Genomic DNA, 7,039 nt, shown 5'->3' with positions numbered 1-7,039 from the left:
TTATTCTTCTTTTTGCGTCCTGCAGCCAGCCTTGTTTGGCCATGGCGACGGCAATGGGGCTCTGCGGCTGCGTGTTCGTCGCACGTGTCGCATCTCCCGCGGTTGCTCCCTCGTTGTGTTGGTGGGGGAGGAGGCGAGCGACTGCGTCGGTGGAGTGGCGCCCCAGTGGGAGAGGGAAGAAACCGACCTCCGCTGACGGCGACGGTCTTTGCTGCGGGCAATTTGACGAGATGACGTTACCGGTATCACATCCAACCGAGATGGATGAGGGCCGCACCGGCCCTCTCTCCCTTCCCTCCATTCCCCAGTCTCCTGCAGACTGACGAATTGCAGAGCAGCGGCGTGATTACAAACCGGACGTCTATGAGTCAACAGGTCGCACAATTGACGTGGACCCTTGTCCCCCGTATCTGAGTGCCCCCGTCGTACTTCTTTATTCGTACTTTTCGTGTGTGTCGTGTGCGCGTATGGTGCCGCTGCTTGTTGTGCAATGCCGACCCACATGAGCGAGAAACGACGCCTTGACTGCTGGCGAACTGCGAACTCTCCACTCCACTTCCGCACCACCAACACCAACACCTTCATTTACGCGCTTGACGGCTGGCGGTTGTAATGCTGCCACGTGGTCTGCCTCGGCCCTTGTGTGTCTTTCACGGCATTGGTACTGCACTGTGATGGAGTCGTTCGGTAACAGGAGCGGTGCCAACAATAATCTGGCCTTTTGCCGGGATCTTACCACTCTGCATGGTGGTTGTCTGGGACTGCGTGGGCGGTGGGAGGGCGAGGGTGTCACTGGCGTGATTGTGGCATCTGCGCTGCTTTGTGTCGGTTGTTGTGCTTTGGTGGGGATTGTGTATTACCGGATGCTTCTGCGTGCCACTGTGTTTGGTTACTGTTGTTACTGCATTTTATTCTTATTTTGAGCGTCAGCTAGAGATAATTTGGCTTCACCACCACAACTATCGTTTCAAGGTATTGGGGATTACTTGCATTATTAGAACTAGTAGCAATTGGATAACGATTTTGATGAATCGTGTTATTAAATTTGCCATCTGTAGGAAGGATTTGATAGACAGGAGTAATGGTCGACGGGGCGAGGGCGACACGCCATGACAGCTCTATTGATACTTGTCTGGGTCGGTGGATGTGGTCTGCGGTGGGTGCGTATCGGCGCAGCCGGCACCGTGTGTGGTGCAGGGCCATTGCAGCTGTGCGTGTGGCGCTGCTCGTTGTGTTGGCGCTTGTTGCTGCTGCTGCGTGGATGCCCGCGGCGCATGCGGTGGTGTTGCGACTGCGGGGCGGCACGGTGGACAGAGCCATCACGGTTGGCCGCGCCGTGGACACGGTGCTGATGGACGGCGTGTCCATGACTAACGGCGTGGCTGTTGTGTTTGACGTGCCGGCGATGCTTCCCGGCGCACTGCGCATCGAACTGAGGGATTGTGTGTGCGACGGCGGTGAACAGATCTACGTGCGGGGCTACAGAGGCGAGCCGGCGAGTGACCGGAGCCTGGAGGTGAGCGTGAGCGGGCTGTCGGGGAGCCACTGCTCGCTTGTGTTTGTGCACAACCTGCCGGCACACACGAACATGACCGTCCGTGACTCGACGATTGTGACGCCGGGACCGATGCGCTACTCCCAGCTGGGCGGGCTGACGGACGCTATGGCGTCGCCGCTTGTGCTGCACGCGATGTCGCTGTTGCGGACGCAGCTGCGTGTGAGCAACACTGTGCTGAGGTCGTTGCACGTGGGCGGGTCGGAGGTGTACGTTGGCGGCGGCGTGGCGCTGTCGTCGAGCGGTGTGCCGTACGTGGACGGGCTGTTGGTGCAGACGGTGCTGGGGCTGTGCGTGTCGGTGGGGGGCGGTGTTGCGGCCAGTGGCGGCTCCGTGGTGGCGTTTGTTGACAGCGACTTCCTGCTGTGCAAGCACGCGGTGTTTGTGCGTGGGGCTGTGAGCGTGTCGGGCTCCGCTGTGGCGTTTTTGCGGAGCGAGTTTTTTTCGACGGAGGACTACGCGGTGGCGTTTTATTCGACGGTGAGCCTGACCGGTGGGTCGATGCTGCTAGTGAAGGACAACGTGCACGAGGGCGTCTCGAGGGAAATGCTCTACGCTGCTGGCGCCGTGACCGCTGCTGGGAGCACGCTGAGCTTTGTGCGCAACCGAGCGCTGCTGCCGCGGATGCTGTTGGTGAGCCTGTCGCTTGCGGCTGGGGCGCATGTGAGGGTGGCGTGCAACGACGCTGGTGGACGTGTCCTGTCGACGGCGGAGGAGTACACAGCGACAGGTTTTGGCGACGCTGGGAGCATCGACGTTGTTGGATGCGACGCCTGCGACAGGGACACGTACTGCTACGCGCCCGGGACGGCGTCGGCGAGCATGAAGGACGGTGTGTGCGTGTGCGTGTGCGGCAGCGGCGGGTACGGCGAGGCGTGCGTGCCTGTGGGCGCTCCCGCGCTGCCGTCTGCTGTGTGCACTGCGTCGAGTGTGTTCGTCCGCGAGGGCGTGACGGTGCGGTCGGTGTTCGTCGTGCCTGCCGGTGCGAGCGAGGTGACGCTGCGCCACGTTGTGCTGGACGGCGTGAGCCCGGTGCTCTACGTGCCGTGGATGGCGCGGGATGGCGTGCGGATCGTTGTGCAGAACGTGTCGCTGCGTAACGGCGCCGTGCTGTACGTGCTGGGCGGTGGAGCGCTGCGCGGTGCGGTGGCGGCGGGGAGCGACGAGAGCGGGCCGGTGGAGCTGTCGGTGTGCGATGTGGAGGCGCTGAACGGTGCGCTTGTGCTGACCGGCACGTATCCCGCGGGGTCCGTGCTGACGGTGACGGACACCCTGCTGGTTGCCGCGAGGCCGACGCCGCTTGTGTATCTTCCCGGCTCGCAGTCCTCGCCGTACGCACCGGTGCTGGTGCTGTCGGGCCTGCGGCTTGTGCGGTCCGTGCTGGTTGTGTCCGGCGTTGCCCTCGTGACGGTGATGACTGGTGGGCGGACGGTGGTGGTGGACGGCGCGGTGCTGGAGCTTGTCGGTGGCGGTGTTGCGCTGGACGCGGCTGTGCTCGGTGGCGAATATGCGTTGTACGCGAGTGCGTGCGTGGTGGCGTCGGGGGGCGCTGTGCTTCGCGTGTCGGGGAGCCAGGTGTACGCCGCACATGGGTTGGTGTTTGGCAGCGGTGTGGAGGCCAACGCGTCCGGCGTCGTAGTGAACGATAACGCCGGTGCGCTGACGGATGGCGCGCTGCTGGCGCTGCGGGGGTTGGCGTCGTTTGTGTCCGGGTCGTGGCTGTCGGTGCGCGGCAACAGCCTCAGCGGCAGGCTTCTGTCTGTGCCGTCGTACCCGCGCCGTGCGGATCTCGTGCAGAGCACGCTGACGCTCTATGGCAATGCCGGCAGCGGGCCCGTCGTGATGGACGGCACCGTAGCGCTTGGGGGCGCCGGCCGAAGGTTCGTCGTGGGGTGCCTGACGCTCAACGGGCAGGCGCTGCAGCCGATGGAGTACAGGTCCGCCGGCATCATCGGGGAATTCCGCCCCGTGGCGTGTGGCGTGTGCGATGCCGACGTGCACTGCTTTGGTGCTGCGACGAGGGCGATGTCGGTGTCGTGCGGCTGCCGCTGTGCTGAGGGCGGGTACGGGCGCGACTGCCTGCCGGTGTACCTGCCGCACGTGGACGGGTGCAACCGCACGCCCGGCATGCCGCCGCTGAGCCACACGGCGACGCTGACGGAGACGCGCAGCCCGACACCAAGTTCGACGCCGAGCCTAAGCGCAACGCGCTACATTCCGACGGAGACCCTGCGGGTGACGGAGACAGTGGCGCTGCCGCCCACGCGGACCCCGACGGCGCCGGTGAGCAGCACGCTGTGGTGGAGCGACGTGGCGTGCCCGACGCTCGCCGTCCCGACGCTGCTGATGGTGGCGCTGCCGCCGCCGTTCCGCTGGGCAGGCGACCCGCAGCTCGGCACGCACCTGAGCTTCGTGCCGGTGTCGACGGCGCAGCCGCGCGGGTTTGACGGTCCGTGGGGAGCGATGCTGCGCAACGCGACGAATCCGTCCACCGTCCTGGAGCTCGCTGTGCCCGTGCACCGCGGTTACTTCATTGCTGCCGACGAGACGATAGTCATTCGCTGCGACGCTGCGGCGGTGTTCGGCGGCTGCAAGGGTGTGCTACTTGGGTCTTTCACCATCGCGTCCGACACGCTGCCCGCAGCCGGCGCCCTCTAGGCGATCACCGGCGTCGTTGCGGGTGCGGCGGCTGTTGCCGTGGTGGTGACCGGCGGGCTGGGCTCCGTTCTGGAGATTCAGGCGCTCGGCGTGTTCGCGAGGATGCCGTGCGCCTCGGCGCAGGAGCGTGCGAGAACCGTTGCGCTGCCGTACTTCCTGCCGGTGTTTGCTGCCCTTGACCCGCTGTGGATGGTGGTGGGCAACGCGCTGCTCGCCGCTGTGTTCGGGTGCGTGCACTGCGGTGTGACGGCGGCCTTCCAGCGGTGGCGCGGCGTGGACGTGGCGAGTGCGTGGGCTGCGATGCGCTTCCCGAGCCTGACGTACGTTGTGGCGCACGCGATGCACCTCGGCATCTTTTTCGGCTCGGTGCTTGCACTGGCGATGCCCGGCGCCCGCGTGCAGCACCGCGCGATCGGTGTTGTCGGCGTGCTGTACGGTTTGGCGTTCCCTGCTGGCGTGTGCTACTTCATTGCCCGCCACGTGGGCGCGAGCTTCGAGAGGTACTGGCAGCTTTCGAGGAAGCCGCTGCACGAGCGTCTGCTGTACCCCGTCGGGTATTGGCACCCCGCGGCGCAGCAGCGGATGTACGGCGGCATGCTGACGAACATGAGGGGCAGCCACGTGTACTGGTGCGTGTTCCAGCTGTCGGTGCTGTGTGTGGTGTGCCTGATTGCTGCTGTGCACCCGCCCGTGGGAGGCTGCCACGTCCAGTATTTCTGCATGGCGGCTGTGCTGCTTGCGGGTGCGGGCGTGGTTGCCTTCACGAACATGATGCGCTCGGCCTTCCTGACGGTGATGCACGCGGCGAGCTTTGTGCTCCTTGCGGCGCTGTGCCTGGTGAGCGCGGCGAAACACCTTGCGCCGAGCGACGGCGGTGCGAGGGCGTACGCGGCTACTGTATTTCTGCTGACCACTGCTTTGCTTGCGGCCACTGTGTACAGCGTCGTTGTGTGGTACGCGGAGGACCGCCACTGGCAGGAGCTGCGCGAGCCGCGGCGTGGCGGACTGGAGGCACTGCTGCGCGATGACGAGGGGAACGACGAGGATACGCAGAAGCCTCACGACATAACGTTATTGTCGTACGCCTCAGGCACCACCGTTGCTTCGTCGTACCGACCACCAGCACCGTCTTTGCAGTCTGTGACCGGTGACATCCGCTCAGACGCCCTGAAACTGCTGGGCTGTTCATCCAGTGCGAGCTGCAGCATTAATTATGCCACTTTGGACAGGTGAAGATGATCCGCTTGACGAAAAATGTAGCGCAGTTTTACCTCGAGTTGGAAAGTGTCTGCCCAAACAGTACCTCCACGTGGCGAGGGTGTACGAGGCTCCTCATGGATGCGGTATAACGTAGGTGCTTTTGGCAGTGTGTTTACTTCTTTATTATTATTATTTATCGGATGCTTGGTTGATTGAGTCGTTTCTTTTGTTATTTTATTTTTATCGATTTTGGCAAAAACGGATTATCGAGGTGTCGCGCTAGCCCAGGGCGGCTGTGTCACGGATGTGTGTTGCACGCTCGCCGCTGCAGCGCCCTCTCCGGATCTCGGGGTTTTTATTCAGATTTTTACTCAGTAACGAGGTCGTGTTCCGCGATGGTGGCTGTTGTGCGGAGCACTGGATTTATTTGAGAAAACATTAGGGGTAGAAAACGATAACGCCATTCTGTGGCTTTCAATGGATGAAATTAGGACTTGTGTGTTGCTGGTCAATGAGGGAGGGCGTGGGGCCACGGCTGTGTAGCTGCGCAGCCACCCATCGGACTCTGCAACGGCATTTTCGCTGTTTTTTGTGCATTGTTTCTATTTTTTCCATATGACTGCAATGCCTTTCCTGTTCCACGTTTACTGTGTGGGAGAGCATGCCTGTCACTTTTTATGCTTCTGGTGTTGTGTATAAGGAACGAGAGGAAGAACGAAGAATTATGCGGAATGATTTGTTACCTTGCGTATATGTTGATGTGTTTCTGTGGGGTATTTCATTAGTTACTCCTTCCCTTTTCTTTTTTTTTTACGTTGCTCCACACGTGTCTCAGTGTTTGCCTTTATTACGGCCACACACGGGTAGTTTGTATCGCGGATATATATATTGATGTCATTTCCAGTTAGACACTGACGTGGGCATTTTTTTTAGGCATCCACTCTCCACAGCATGCTGCCTGTTATTTTGGAATCACTTCAGATGTAACGCCGGCACCACCGCCGTGGCACGCATGGGAAGTAAGATGGAACGCGGGACAGGGAAAGATATTGCGCTGCACATGTGTCTGTTGCGTTATTTCTGTTGGGGGGTTTCAATTTAGAAGAAGAAGGACGAACATTGCGCGATTTTGTGGCTTGGAGGAGTTATTACCCTTTTTTATTTTTGGTATGATCGCGGGAGAGCTGGCGAAATTAATTAATTTATATATGTATCCGGGTAAAACGAATGCAATTATGTATGACACTTTCCTGTCTTTCGAATTTTGGAAGGCCACGACTTTAGGAGATTGGGGAGCCGATGGCGACCAGATAATTTTTTATTTTTATTTTAAGTTTACGGACACAGCGAGGTTGGTTGAAGGAAATGGCTTTGGTTAATTATACACGGCCTACGAGTGGAGCGATATTGGCGCCCACATGTTAGACTTGTTACGCCAACATGGCGCTGTCCAGGTGCCGCTCGCCCTTGTTGATGAAAACGGGCCGTCGGATGCAACGTTAACCGTGGCCACCCCGATGACAGGCTTACGCTTGGTTTCAGGAAAAATCGCCAAACTCTGGGACGATTCGAGCCTTACAGGACATGTTGCGAATCTCCGGGCGCCTCAATTACCCAATTTGAGAA

At 60.5% G+C, this 7,039-nt stretch overlaps 1 non-coding gene and 1 pseudogene across 1 annotated transcript, besides 4 other annotated features; both read left to right on the top strand.

Moving 5' to 3' along the window:
* Positions 1-7,039: a sequence feature (areas not merged during assembly with more than two copies in the genome that could not be assigned to a particular haplotype).
* On the top strand, positions 468-539 carry Tc00.1047053510875.20. The gene has a single exon (XR_008255737.1). It is a non-coding gene; the product is annotated as a C/D small nucleolar RNA (snoRNA), TB8C3C3 (small nucleolar RNA).
* Positions 1,031-5,446, top strand: Tc00.1047053510875.10 (annotated as a pseudogene).
* Positions 6,554-7,039: a mobile genetic element.
* Positions 6,583-6,744: a mobile genetic element.
* Positions 6,724-6,746: a sequence feature (AT_rich).

The sequence above is a fragment of the Trypanosoma cruzi genome, genomic scaffold (assembly GCF_000209065.1).
Source record: "Trypanosoma cruzi strain CL Brener 1047053516929 genomic scaffold, whole genome shotgun sequence".
Lineage (NCBI taxonomy): Eukaryota > Euglenozoa > Kinetoplastea > Trypanosomatida > Trypanosomatidae > Trypanosoma > Trypanosoma cruzi.
The sequence above is the reverse complement of the archived record's forward strand: the minus strand, read 5'-3'. Positions and strand labels throughout refer to the sequence as shown.